This window comes from Solanum stenotomum, chromosome 6 (assembly GCF_019186545.1).
Source record: "Solanum stenotomum isolate F172 chromosome 6, ASM1918654v1, whole genome shotgun sequence".
In the NCBI taxonomy this organism is placed as follows: domain Eukaryota; kingdom Viridiplantae; phylum Streptophyta; class Magnoliopsida; order Solanales; family Solanaceae; genus Solanum; species Solanum stenotomum.
In genome coordinates, this window is record NC_064287.1 from 54,952,492 (window position 1) to 54,967,748 (window position 15,257).

A 15,257-nucleotide genomic window follows, 5' to 3' on the forward strand; every position below is an offset into this window, starting at 1 on the left:
ACGGACACCCGAGGCCCGAGTTATGGCCGTTTGAAGTTTCATAAATCCAAATTTGCCTTCAATCTTTAAAATGCTGAATTTTCAAATGGCCGTAACTCTCGGCTCGAGCGTCCGTTTGATGTAATTTTATTTTTAAATCCTCGTATTTTTTTGAGATCTATATGACTAACCCATCCCCTTTATTCGAATTTGCATTTTTTTTTCACAACACATTTCTACACGTATAAGAATCAGTAAAAGGTGTTTTCTCAAAAAGTGACACGCACAAACCGGTTTTAGGCAGTTTGGTTGCGTAGATATCGAAAGAATACGTGGGTTCGAAGAAAAATCGCCTGAAACGGACACCCGAGACCCGAGTTATGGGCGTTTGAAGTTTCATAAATCCAAAGATACCTTCAATCTTTAAGATGCTGAATTTTCAAATGGCCGTAACTCTCGGCTCGAGCGTCCGTTTCACGCAATTTTATTTTTAAATCCTCGTATTTTTTCGAGATCTATATGAAAAACCTATCTCCTTTATTCGAATTTCACTTTTTTCTTCTCACCACATTTCTACACGTATAAGAATCAGTAACAGGTGTTTTCTTGAAAAACGGCACGCGCAAACCGTCTTCAGGCAGTTTGGTTGCGTAGATCTCGAATAAATACATGGACTCAAAAAACAAATCACCTAAAACGGACATCCGAGGGCCGAGTTATGGCCGTTTGAAGTTTCATAAATCCGAAGCTACCTTCAATCTTTAAGATGCTGAATTTTCAAATGGCTATAACTCTCGGCTCGAGCGTCCGTTTGACGTAATATTTTTTTAAAACCCTCGTATTTTTTCGAGATCTATATGAAAAACCCATCCCCTTTATTCGAATTTCCCTTTTTTTGTTCTCACCACGTTTCGACCCGTATAAGAATCAGTAAAAGGTTTTTCTCAAAAAACGGCACGTGCAAATCGCCTTTAGGCTGTTTGGTTGCATATTTTTCAAAAAAGTACGTGGATTCAAAAAACAAATGGCCATAAATGGACACCCGAGGCCCGAGTTATGGCCATTTGAAGTTTTATAAATCCAAAGCTAACTTCAATCTTTAAGATGCTGAAATTTCAAATGGCCGTAACTCTAGGCTCGAACGTCCGTTCGATGCAATTTTTTTTAATCTATGTATTTTTTCGAGATCTATATGAAAAACCCATCTCCTTTATTCGAATTTCCATTTTTTTCCTCACAACATTTCTACACGTATAAGAATCAGTAAAGAGAGTTTTCTCAAAAAAAGGCAAGCGCAAACCGCCTTTAGGCAGTTTGGTTGCGTATCTCTTGAAAAAATATGTGGATTAAAAAAAAATCGCCTGAAACGGATACCCGAGGCCCGAGTTATGGCCGTTTGAAGTTTCATAAATCCAAAGCTACCTTCAATCTTTAAGATGCTGAATTTTCAAATGGCCGAAACTCTCGGCTCGAACGTCTGTTTGACGCAATTTTTTTTTAATCCTCGTATTTTTTTGGGATATATATGAAAAACCCATCCCCTTTATTCGAATTGCCATTTTTTTTTTCTCACCACGTTTCTACACGTATAAAAATCAGTAAAAGGCGTTTTCTCTAAAAATGGCCACGCAAACCGCCTTTAGGCAGTTTGGTTGCGTAGATCTCGAAAGAATACGTGGATTCAAAAAAAATCACCTAAAACGGACATCCGAGGCCCGAGTTATGGCTGTTTGAAGTTTCATAAATCCAAAGCTACCTTCAATCTTTAAGATGCTGAATTTTGAAATGGCCGTAACTCTCGGCTCGAGCGTCCGTTTGACGCAATTTTTTTTGTATCCTCGTATGTTTTCGAGATCTATATGAAAAACCCATCCTATTTATTCGAATATCTATTTTTTTTTCTCCCCACATTTCTACACGTATAAGAATCAGTAAAAGGCGATTTCTCGAAAAACGGCACGCGCAAACTGCCTGTGGTTGCGTAGATCTCAAAAAAATGCGTGGATTAAAAAAAATTGCCTGAAACGGACACCAGAGGTCCGAGTTATGGCCGTTTGAAATTTCATAAATCCAAAGCTACCTTCAATCTTTAAGATGCTGAATTTTCAAATGGCCGTAACTCTCGGCTCGAGTGTCCGTTTGATGCAATTGTTTTGTTTGAATCCTCGTATTTTTTTGAGATATATATGAAAAACCTATCCCCTTTATTTGAATTTCTGTTTTTTTTCTCACCACGTTTCTACACGTATAAGAATCAGTAAAAGGCATTGTTTTGAAAAACGGCATGCGCAAACCGCCTAAAGGCAGTTTGGTTGCGTAGGTATCGAAAAAATACGTGGATTCAAAGAAAAATTGCCTGAAACGGACACCCGTGGCCCGAGTTATGGCCGTTTGAAGTTTCATAAATCCAAAGCTACCTTCAATCTTTAAGATGCTGAATTTTCAAATGGCCGTAACTCTCGGCTCGAGCGTCCGTTTGAAGTAATTTTTTTTTGAATCCTCGTATTTTTTTGAGATCTATATGAAAAACCCATCCCGTTTATTCGAATTTCCATTTTTTCTTTCTCACCACGTTTCTACACGTATAAGAATCAGTAAAAGGCATTTTCTAGAAAAATGGCACGCGCAAACCGCCTTTAGACTGTTTGGTTGCGTAGATCTCGAAAAAATATGTGGATTAAAAAAAATTGCCTCAAACGGACAACCGAGGCCCGAGTTATGGCCATTTGAAGTTTCATAAATCTGAAGCTACCTTCAATCTTGAAGATGCTGAATTTTCAAATGGCCGTAACTCTCGGCTCGAGCGTCCGTTTGACGCAAATTTTTTTTTGAATCATCGTAGTTTTTTGAGATCAATATGAAAAACCCATATCCTTTATTCGAATTTCCGTTTTTTTTTCTCACCACGTTTCTACACGTATAAGAATCAGTAAAAGGCGTTTTCTCAAAAAACGGCACGTCCAAAATGGCCCATTTTCAGTGTCAAACGATCCCTAGAGCAGGTAAACCCCCCATTTTACCAATTTTCATTGTGCTATAGTCCACATATTTTTTGGTGATCTGGAATTTCGACCTCATTTTTGTAAAAATTTTACATGGACGTCCGTTAAGACCTTACCTATGGGGACAGTTCGCCCTCACAGCTAATACGATCCATTTTCAAGGTCAAACGAGTCCTAGAGCAATTAAATCGCCCATTTTGTCGATTTTCGTGTATTATAGGTCACCATCTTTTTTGGTGTTAATGAATTTCGACCTTATTTTTGAAAAAAATTTAACTGGACATCCGTTAAGGCCTTATCTATGGAGTCAATTTTCCTTCACGTCCAAAATCACCCATTTGCAACGTCAAACGAGTTCTAAAGCAGGTAAACCCCCCATTTTATCGATTTTTGTGTGCTATAGTCCCCAGATTTTTTGGCGATCCGGAATTCCGACCTTATTTTTGCCAAAATTTTACCTGGATGTCCTTTATGACTTACCTATTGGGACAGTTGGCTCTTACGGCCAAAATGATCCATTTTCAAATTCACACGATCCGTAGAGCGGGTAAATCCCCTAGTTCGCCGATTTTCGTTTGCTATAGATCTTTTTTGGTGATAAAGAATTCCAACCTCATTTTTTCCAAAATTTTACTTGGACATCCGTTAAGACATTACCTATGGAACCAGTTGGCCCTCACAGTCAAAATGGCCAATATTCAAGGTCAAATGAGCCCTAGAGTACGTAAACCCCCCATTTTGCCGATTTTCGTGTGCTATCGGTCATCATCTTTTTTGGTGATAAAGAATTCCAACCTTATTTTTGCCAAAATTTTACTTGGACGTTCGTTAAGACATTACCTATGGAGCTAGTTGGCCCTCGCTGCCAGAATGACCCATTTTCAAGGTCAAACGAGCCCTAGAGAAGGTAAACCACCCATTTTACCAATTTTCGTGTGCTATAGTCCACGAATTTTTTTGGTGATCCGGAATTCTGACCTCATTTTTGCCAAATTTATACCTCGACGTCCGTTAAGACCTTATCTATGGAGCCACCTGGCCCTCGCAGCCAAAATGGCCCATATTCAAGGTCAAACGATCCCTAGAGCAGGTAAACCCCCCATTTTGCCGATTTTCATGTGCTATAGGCCACCTTTTTTTTTGGTGATCCAGAATTCTAACCTCATTTTTTCCAAAACATTACCTGGACATTCGTTAAGACATTACCTATGGAGCCAGTTGGCCCTCACGACCAAAATAACCCATTTTCAAGGTCAAACGAGCCCTAAAGAAAGTAAACCCCCTATTTTACTTATTTTTTGTGTGCTATAGTCCACGAGTTTTTTGGTGATCCTGAATTCCGACCTAATTTTTGCCAAAATTTTATTTGGACGTCCGTTAAGACATTACATATGGAGCCAATTGGCCCTCAAGGCCAGAATGACCCATTTTAAAGGTCAAATGAGCCCTAGAGAATGTAAACCCCACATTTTACCGATTTCCATGTGCTATAATCCACGAATTTTTTTGTGATCTTGAATTTCGTCCTCATATTTGCCAAAATTTTACCTGGACATCCGTTAAAACCTTATCTATGGAGCCAGTTGGCCCTCACTAGCAAAATGGCCCATATTCAAGGTCAAACGAGCGCTAGAGCAGGTAAACCCCCCATTATGGCGATTTTCATGTGCTATAAGTCACTATCTTTTTTGGTGATCCAGAATTTCGACCTCATTTTTTCAAAATTTTACCTGGACAACCGTTAAGACATTACCTATGGAGCCACTTGGTCTTCTTGGCTAGAATGACCCATTTTCAAGGTCAAACGAGCCCTAGAACAGGTAAACCCCGCATTTTGCCAATTTTCGTGTGTTATAGGTCACCATCGTTTTTGGTGATAAAGAATTCCGACCTCATTTTTGCCAAAATTTTAACTGGACATCGATTAGACATTACCTATGGAGCCAGTTGGCCTTTACTGCCAGAATGACACATTTTCAAGGTTGGCCTTCACAGCCAAAATGGCCCATATTCAAGGTAAAACGAGCTCTAGAGCAGGTAAACCGCCCATTTTGCCAATTTTCGTGTGCTATAGGTTACCATCTTTTTTGTAATCCAGAATTCCGACCTCATTTTTGCCAAAATTTTACCTGGACGTCCGTTAAGACATTACCTATGGAGCCAGTTGGCCCTCACTGCTAGAATGACCCATTTTCAAGGTCAAACGAGCATTAGAGAAGGTAAACTTTCCCATTTACAGATTTTCGTCCGTTAAGACCTTACCTATGGGGAAAGTTCGCCCTCATGGCTAACACGATCCATTTTCAAGGTCAAACGAGCCCTAGAGACATTAAACCACCCATTTTGTCGATTTTTGTGTGCTATAGGTCACCATTTTTTTTGGTGATAAAGAATCCGACCTCATTTTTGCCAAAATTTTAACTGGACGTCCGTTAAGACATTACCTATGGAGCCAGTTGGCCTTTACTGCCAGAATGACCCATTTTAAAGGTCAAACGAGCCCTATAGAAGGTAAACTCCCTTATTTTACCGATTATAGTGTGCTATAGTCCATAGAGTTATTTGTGATCCAAAATTCTGACCTCATTTTTGCCAAAACTTTCACATGGACGTCCGTTAAGACGTTACCTATGGGGCAGTTCGCCCTCACAGCTAATACGATCCATTCTCAAGGTAAAACGAGCCCTAGAGCAATTAAACCGCCCATTTTATCGATTTTCGTGTGCTATAAGTTACTATCTTTTTTGGTGATAAAGCATTCCGACCTCATTTTTGCCAAAATTTTAACTTGACGTCCGTTAAGACATTACCTATGGAGCCAGTTGGCCTTTATTGCCAGAATGACCCATTTTCAAGGTCAAACGAGCCCGAGAGAAGGTAAGCCCCCCATTTTACTTATTTTAGTGTGCTATAGTCCTTGAAGTTTTTGGTGATCGGTAATTTCGACCTCAGTTTTGCCAATATTTTACTTGGACGTCCGTTAAGACCTTACCTATGGAGCGAGTTGGCCCTCACAGCCAAAATGGCCCATATTCAAGGTCAAATGAGCCCTAGAGCAGGTAAACTTCCCATTTTGCCAAATTTTGTGTGCTATAGTTCATCTTCTTTTTTGGTGACAAAGAATTCCGACCTCATTTTTGCAAAAAAATTACCTGGACGTCCGTTAAGACATTACTTATGGAGCCAGTTGGCCTTCAATGCCAGAATGACCCATTTTCAAGGTCAAACGAGCATTAGAAAAGGTAAAGTTCCCCATTTACTGATTTTCATGTGCTATAGTCCACAGAGTTTTTGGTGATCCGAAATTCCGACCTCATTTTTTCCAAAATTTTACACGGACGTCCGTTAAGACCTTATCTATCGAACCAGTTTGCCTTCACGTCCAAAATGGCCCATTTTCAACGTCAAACGATCCCTAGAGCAGGTAAACCCTCAATTTTACCGATTTTAGTGTGCTATAGTCCACAGATTTTTTGGTGATCCAGAATTCCGACCCATTTTTGGTAAAAGTTTACCAGGACGTCTGTTAAGACCTCACATATGGGGACAGTTGGCCCTCACGGCCAAAACAATCCATTTTCAAGGTCAAACGAGCCATAGAGCAGGTAAACCCCCTCCCCCTGCATTTTGCCGATTTTCGTGTGCTATAGGTCACCATCTTTTTTGGAGATAGAGAATTCCGACCTAATTTTTGCTAATCTTTTACCTAGATGTCCGTTATGACATTACCTATTGAGCCAATTGGCCCTCATGGCCAGAATGACCCATTTTCAAGGTTAAACGAGTCCTAGAGAAGGTAAACCCCAATTTTATCGATTTTAGTGTGGTATAGTCCACAGAGCTTTTGGTGATCCGAAATTCCGACCTCATTTTTGCCAAAATTTTACTTGGGCGTCTATTAAGACCTTACCTATGGAGCCAGTTGGCCCTCACTGCCAGAATGACCCATTTTCAAGGTCAAACGAGCCTTAGAGAAGGTAAACTTCCCCATTTTTCCGATTTTCGTGTGCTATAGGTGACCATCTTTTTTGGTGATCCAAAATTCCGACCTCATTTATGCCAAAATTTTACCTGGACGTCCGTTAAGACATTACCTATGGAGGTAGTTGGCCCTCGCGGCCAGAATGACCCATTTTCATGGTCAAACGAGCCCTAGAGTTGGTAAACCTCCCATTTTACCGATTTTCTTGTGCTATAGTCCACAAATTTTTTGGCGATCCGGAATTCTGACCTCATTTTTTCCAAAATTATACCTCGACGTCCGTTAAGACCTTAACTATGGAACCAGTTGACCCTCATAACCAAAATGGCCCATATTCAAGGTCAAACGATCCCTAGAGTAGGTAAACCCCCCATTTTGCCGATTTTCATGTGCTATAGATCACCATCTTTTTTGGTGATCCAAAATTTCGACCTCATTTTTTCCAAAATTTTACCTGGACATTCGTTAAGACATTACCTATGGAGCTAGTTGGCCCTCACGACCAAAATGACCCATTTTCAAGGTCAAACGAGCCCTAAAGAGGGTAAACCCCCTATTTTACTGATTTTTGTGTGCTATAATCCACGGATTTTTTGTTGATCCTAAATTCCGACCTCATTTTTGCCAAAATTTTACATGGACACCCGTGAAGACCTTACCTATGGGGACAGTTCACCCTCAGAGCTTATACGATCCATTTTCAAGGACAAACGAGCTCTATAGCAATTAAACCGCCCATTTTATTGATTTTCATGTGCTATAGGTTACCATCTTTTGTGGAGATAAAGCATTCCGACCTCATTTTTGCCAAAATTTTAACTCGACGTCCGTTAAGACATTTCCTATGGAGCCAGTTGGCCTGTACTGCCAGAATGACCCATTTTCAAGGTCAAACGAGCCCTAGAGAAGGTAAACCCCCCATTTTACCAGTTTTAGTGTGCTATAGTCCACGGAGTTTTTGGTGATCCGGAATTCCGACCTCATTTTTGCCAAAATTTTACATGGATGTCCGTTTAGACCTTACCTATGGGGACAGTTCACCCTCACAGCTTATACGATCCATTTTCAAGGTAAAACGAGGCCTATAGCAATTAAACCGCCCATTTTATCGATTTTCATGTGCTATAGGATACCATTTTTTTTGGTGATAAAGCATTCCGACCTCATTTTTGCCGAAATTTTAACTGGATGTCCGTTAAGACATTACCTATGGAGCCAGTTGGCCTTTACTGCCAGAATGACCCATTTTCAATGTCAAACGAGCCCTAGAGAAGGTAAACCCCCCATTTTACTTATTTTAGTGTGCTATAGTCCACAGAGTTTTTGGTGATCGGTAATTTTGACCTCATTTTTGCCAATATTTTACTTGGACGTCCGTTAAGACCTTACCTATGGAGCCAGTTGGCCCTCACAGCCAAAATGACCCATATTTAAGGTCAACCGAGCCCTAGAGCAGGATAACCGCCCATTTTGCCGATTTTCTTGTTCTATAGGTTACTATCTTTTTTGGTGATAAAGAATTCGACCTCATTTTTGCGAAAATTTTACCTGGACATCCGTTAAGACATTACCTATGGAGCCAGTTGGCCTTCACTGCTAGAATGACCCATTTTCAAGGTCAAATGAGCATTAGAAAAGGTAAACTTCCCAATTTACAGATTTTCGTGTGCTATAGTGCACGAATTTTTTAGTGATCCAGAATTCCGACCTCATTTTTTCCAAAACTTTAAATAGACGTCCGTTAAGACCTTACCAATGGGGACAGTTCGCCCTCACGGCTAACACGATCCATTTTCAAGGTCAAACGAGCCCTAGAGAAGGTTAACTTCCCTATTTTACCGATTTTCGTGGGCTATAGTCCATGGATTTTTTGGTGATCAAGAATTTCGACCTCATTTTTTCCAAAATTTTACCTAGACGTCCGTTAAGACCTTATCTACAAAACCAGTTTGCCTTCACGTCCAAACCGATCCATTTTCAAGGTCAAACGAGCCCTAGAGCTGGTAAACCCCCCCCCCCCATTTTGCTAATTTTCGTGTGATATAGGTCACCATCCTTTTTGGTGATAAAGAATTTCGACCTTATTTTGCTAAAATTTTACCTTGACGTCCGTTAAGAGATTACCTATCGAGCCAGTTGGCCCTCACGGCCAGAATGACCCATTTTCAAGGTTAAACGAGCCCTAGAGAAGGTAAACCCCACATTTTACCGATTTTAGTGTGCTATAGTCCACAGAGTTTTTGGTGATCCGGAATTCCAACCACATTTTTGCCAAAATTTTACTTCGACGTCCGTTAAGACCTTACCAATGGAGCCAGTTGGCCCTCACAGAAAAAATGGCCCATATTCAAGGTCAAACGAGCCTTAGAGCAGGTAAACCCCCCATTTTACCGATTTTCATGTGCTATAGGTCACCATCTTTTTTGTAATCCAGAATTCCGACCTCATTTTTGCCAAAATTTTACTTGGACGTCCGTTAAGACATTATCTATAGAGCCAGTTGGCCCTCATGGCCAGAATGACCTATTTTCAAGATCAAACAAGCCCTAGAGAAGGTCAACTCTCAATTTTACCTATTTTCGTGTGCTATAGTCCATAGATTTTTTGGTGATCCGGAATTCCGACCTCATTTTTGCCAAAATTTTACCTGGACGTCCGTTAAAACCTTACATATGGGGATAGTTGGCTCTCACGGCTAAAACGATCCATTTTCAAGGTCAAAGAGCCCTAGAGGAGGTAAACCCCCCAATTTTGCCAATTTTCGTGTGCTATATGTCACAATCTTTTTTGGTGATAAAGAATTCCGACCTCATTTTTGCTAAAATTTTACCTGGACATCCATTAAAACATTACCTATGGAGCCAGTTGGCCCTCACGGCCAGAATGACCCATTTTGAAGGTCAAACGAAACCTAGAGAAGGTAAACCCCCCAATTTTATTGTTTTTCGTGTGCTATTGTCCAAAGATTTTTTGGTGATCCAGAATTCCGACCTCAATTTTGCCAAAATTTTACCTGGACGTCCGTTAAGACATTACCTATGGGGGAAAGTTGGCCCTCACGGCCAAAACGATCCATTTTCAAGGTCAAACAAGCCTTAAAGCAGATAATCCCCATATTTTGCTGATTTTCATGTGCTATAGGTCACCATCTTTTTTGGTGATCCAGAATTACGACCTCATTTTTGCCAAAATTTTACCTGGACATCTGTTAAGACATTACCTATGGATCCAGTTGGCCCTCACGGCCAAAATTACCCATTTTCAAGGTCAAACGATCCCTAGATAGGGTAAACCCCCAATTTTACCTATTTTCGTGTGCTATAGTCCACCGATTTTTTGGTGATCCAAAATTTCGACCTCATTTTTGCCAAACTTTTACATGGACGTCCGTTAATATCTTACCTATGGGGACAGTTGGCCCTCACGGCAAACACGATCTATTTTCAAGGTCAAACGAGCCTTAGAAAAGGTAAACGCCCCATTTTACCAATTTTCCTGTGCTATAGGTCATGGATTTTTTGGTGATCCAGAATTCGAACCTTATTTTTTTCAAAATTAGATTTGGACTTCTGTTAAGGCCTTATCTATCGAGCCAGTTTGCTGTTACGGCCAAAATGGCCCATTTTCAAGGTCAAACGAGCCCTAGAGCAGGTAAACCCCTCATTTTACCGATTTTCGTATGCTATAGGCCATGGATTTTTTGGTGATGCAGAATTCGAACCTCATTTTAGCAAAAATTAGATTTGGACGTCCGTTAACACCTTATCTATGGAGCCAGTTGGCCCTCACAACCAAAATGACCCATTTCCAAGGTCAAACGAGCCCTAGAGCGGGTAAACCCCCTATTTAGATGATTTTCGTGTGCTATAGGTTACTATCGTTTTTGGTGATCCAAAAATTTGACCTCATTTTTCCAAAATTTTATTTGGACGTCCATTAAGACCTTACATAAGGGGATAGTTGGCCCTCACGGCCAAAACGATCCATTTTCAAGGTCAAACGAGCCATAGAGCAGGTAAACCCCCCATTTTTCAAATTTTCATGGGCTATAGGTCACCATTTTTTTTGGTGATAAAGAATTTCGACATAATTTTTGCTAAAATTTTACCTGGACGTCCGTTAAGACATTACCTATGGAGCCAGTTGGCCCTCACGACCAGAATGACCCATTTTCAAGGTCAAACGAGTCCTAGAGAAGGTAAACCCCCAATTTTATCGATTTTTGTGTGGTATAGTCCACAGAGCTTTTGGTGATCCGGAAATCCGACCTCATTTTTGCCAAAATTTTACTTGGACGTCTGTTAAGACCTTACCTATGGAGCCAGTTGGCCCTCACTGCCAGAATGACCCATTTTCAAGGTCAAACGAGCCTTAGAGAAGGTAAACTTCCCCATTTTACCAATTTTCGTGTGCTATAGGTCACCATCTTTTTTGGTGATCCAAAATTCCGACCTCATTTATGCCAAAATTTTACCTGGACGTCTGTTAAGACATTACCTATGGAGCTAGTTGGCCCTCGCTGCCAGAATGACCCATTTTCAAGGTCAAACGAGCCCTAGAGTAGCTAAACTCCCCATTTTAACGATTTTCGTGTGCTATAGTCCACGAATTTTTTGGTGATCCGGAATTCTGACCTAATTTTTTTCAAAATTATACCTTGACGTCTGTTAAGACCTTATCTATTGAGCCAGTTGACCCTCATAGCCAAAATGGCCCATATTCAAGGTCAAACGATCCCTAGAGCAGGTAAACCCCCCATTTTGCCGATTTTCATGTGCTAAATATCACCATTTTTTTTGGTAATCCAGAATTTCGACCTCATTTTTTCCAAAATTTTACCTGGACAATCGTTAAGACATTACCTATGGAACCAGTTGGCCCTCACGACCAAAATGACCCATTTTCAGGGTCAAACGAGCCCTAGAGAAGGTAAACCCCCTATTTTATTGAATTTTGTGTGCTATAGTCCACAGATTTTTTGGTAATCCTGAATTCTGACCTCATTTTTGCCAAAATTTTACCTGGACGTCCGTTAAGACATTACCTATGGAGCCAGTTGGCCCTCACGACAATTATGACCCATTTTTAAGGTCAAACGAGACATAGAGAAATAAACCCCCTATTTTAGCGATTTTCGTGTGCTATAGTCTACATATTTTTTGGTGATTCGGAATTCCGACCTCATTTTTGCCAAAATTATACCTGGACGTTCGTTAAGACCTTATCTGTGGAGCCAGTTAGCCCCCACTGTTAAAATGGACCATATTCAAAGTCAAACGAGCCCTAGAGCAGGTAATCCCCTATTTTGCTGATTTTCGTGTGCTGTAGGTCACCATCTTTTTTGGTTATAAAGAATTCCAACCTCATATTTGCGAAATTTTACCTGGACGTTCGTTAAGACATTACCTGTGGAACCAGTTGGCCCTCACTACCAGAATGACCCATTTTCAAGGTCAAACGAGCTTTAGAAAAGGTAAACTTCCCCATTTTACCGATTTTTGTGTGCTATAGTCCACAGATTTTTTGGTGATCCGGAATTTCGACCTTATTTTTTCAAACTTTTACCTAGACGTCCGTTAAGACCTTATCTATAGAGCCAGTTTGCCTTCACGTCCAAAATCTCCCATTTTCAACGTCAAACGATCCCTAGAGTAGGTAAACCCCCTATTTTACCGATTTTTGTGTTCTATAGTCCACTGATTTTTTGGTGATTCGGAATTCGAACTTTATATTTGACAAAATTTTAACTGGAAATGTGTTAAGACCTACCTATGGGGACAGTTGGCCCTCACGGCCAAAACGATCCATTTTCAAGGTCAAACGAGCCCTAGAGCGGGTAAACCCCCAATTTGCGGATTTTCAAGTGCTATAGGTCACCATCTATTTTGGTGATAAAGAATTCTGACCTCAGTTTTGCCAAAATTTTACCAGGATGTCCATTAAGACATTAACTATGGAGCCAGTTGGCCCTCACGGCCAGAATGACCCATTTTCAAGGTCAAACGAGCCCTAGAGAAGTTAAACCCCTCATTTTACCGATTTTCGTGTGCATAGTCCACAGATTTTTTGGTGATCTGTAATTCCGACCTCATTTTTGCCAAAATTTTACTTGGATGTCTGTTAAGACCTTATCTATGGGGACAATTGGCCCTCACGGCCAAACCGATCAATTTTTGAGGTCAAACGAGCCCTAAAGAAGGTAGACCTCCTATTTTACCGATTTTCGTGTGCTATAGTCCACGGATTTTTTGGTGATCTTGAATTCAGACCTCATTTTTGGCAAAATTATACCTAGACGTCCGTTAAGGCCTTATCTATGGAGCCAGTTTGCCCTCACAGCCAAAATGGCCTATATTCAAGGTCAAACGAGCCCTAGAGCAGGTAAACCCCCCATTTTGCCGATTTTCGTGTGCTATAGGTCACCATATTTTTTGGTGATAAAGAATTCAGACCTCATTTTTGCTAAAATTATATCGGCATGTCCGTTAAGACATTACCTATGGAGCTAGTTGGCCCTCACAGCCTGAATGACCCATTTTCAACATCAAACGAGCCCTAGAGAAGGTAAACCCTCAATTTTACCAATTTTAGTGTGCTATAGTCCACGGATTTTTTGGTGATATGGACTTTTGACCTCATTTTTGCTGAAATTTTACCTGGACGTCCGTTAAGACATTACCTATGGAGCCAGTTGGCCCTCACGGCCTGAATGACCCATTTTCAAGGTCAAACGAGCCTTAGAGAAGGTAAACCCCCAATTTTATCGATTTTCGTGTGCTATAAGCCACCGATTTTTTGGTGATTCGAGATTTTGAACTCATTTTTACCAAAATTATACCTGGACGTCCGTTAAGACATTACCTATGGAGCCAGTTGGTCCGCACGGCCAGAATGACCCATTTTCAAGGTCAAACGAACCCTAGAGAAGGTTGAACCCCAATTTTACTGATTTTCGTGTGCTAGTCCACGAATTTTTTTGGTGATCCGGAATTCTAACCTCATTTTTACCAAAATTATACCTGGACGTCCGTTAAGACATTACCCATGGAGTCAGCTGGCCCGAACTGCCAGAATTACCCATTTTCAAGGTCAAACGAGCTCTAGAGAATTAAACCCCCCATTTTACCAATTTTCGTGGTCTTATAGTCCACAACTTTTTTTGGTGATCCGAAAGTCAGATGGCCCTTACAGCCAAAATGGCCCATATTCAAGGTCAAACGAGCCATAGGGCAAGTAAACCCCCATTTTGCCGATTTTCAATTGCTATAGCTCACCATTTTTTTTGGTGATCCAGAATTCCGACCTCATTTTTGCCAAAATTTTACCAGGACATCCGTTAAGACATTACCTATAGAGCCGGTTGGCCCTCACGGCCAAAATGGCCCATATTCAAGGTTAAACGAGCCCTAGAGCAGGTAGACCCCCCATTTTGACAATTTGCATGTGCTATTGGTCGCCATCTTTTTTGGTGATCTAGAATTCTGATCTCATTTTTTCGAAAATTATACTTGGAAGTCCGTTAAGACCTTATCTATGGAGCCAGTAAGCCCTCACAGCCAAAATGGACCATATTCAAGGTCAAACGAGCCCTAGAGCAGGTAAACCCCCCATTTTGCCGATTTTTGTGTGCTATAGGTCACCATTTTTTTTGGTGATAAAGAATTCCGACCTTATTTTTAGCAAAATTTAACCTGGACGTCCGTTAAGACATTACCTATGGAGTCAGTTGGCCCTCACGGCCAGAATGACCCATTTTCAAGGACAAACGAGCCCTAGAGAAGGTAAACCCCCATTTTACCGATTTTAGTGTGCTATAGTGCTCATAGTTTTTGGTGATCCGGAATTTCGACCTCATTTTTGCCAAAATTTTACTTGGACGTCCGTTAAGACCTTACCTATGGAGCCAGTTGGCCCTCACAGCCAAAATGGCCCATATTCAAGGTCAAACGAGCCCTAGAGCAGGTAAACTCCCCATTTTCCCATTTTTCATGTGCTATAGGTCACCATCTTTTTTGGTGATCCAAATTTCTGACCTCATTTATGCCAAAATTTTACCTGGACATTCGTTAAGACATTACCTATGGAGCAGGTTCGCCCTCACGATAATAATGACCCATTTTTAAGGTCAAATGAGACATAGAGAAATAAACCCCCTATTTTACCGATATTTGTGTGCTATCGTCTACATATTTTTTGGTGATTCGGAATTCCGACCTCATTTTTGCCAAAATTATACCTGGACGTCCGTTAAGACCTTATCTGTGGAGCCAGTTAGCCCTCACGGTCAAAATAGA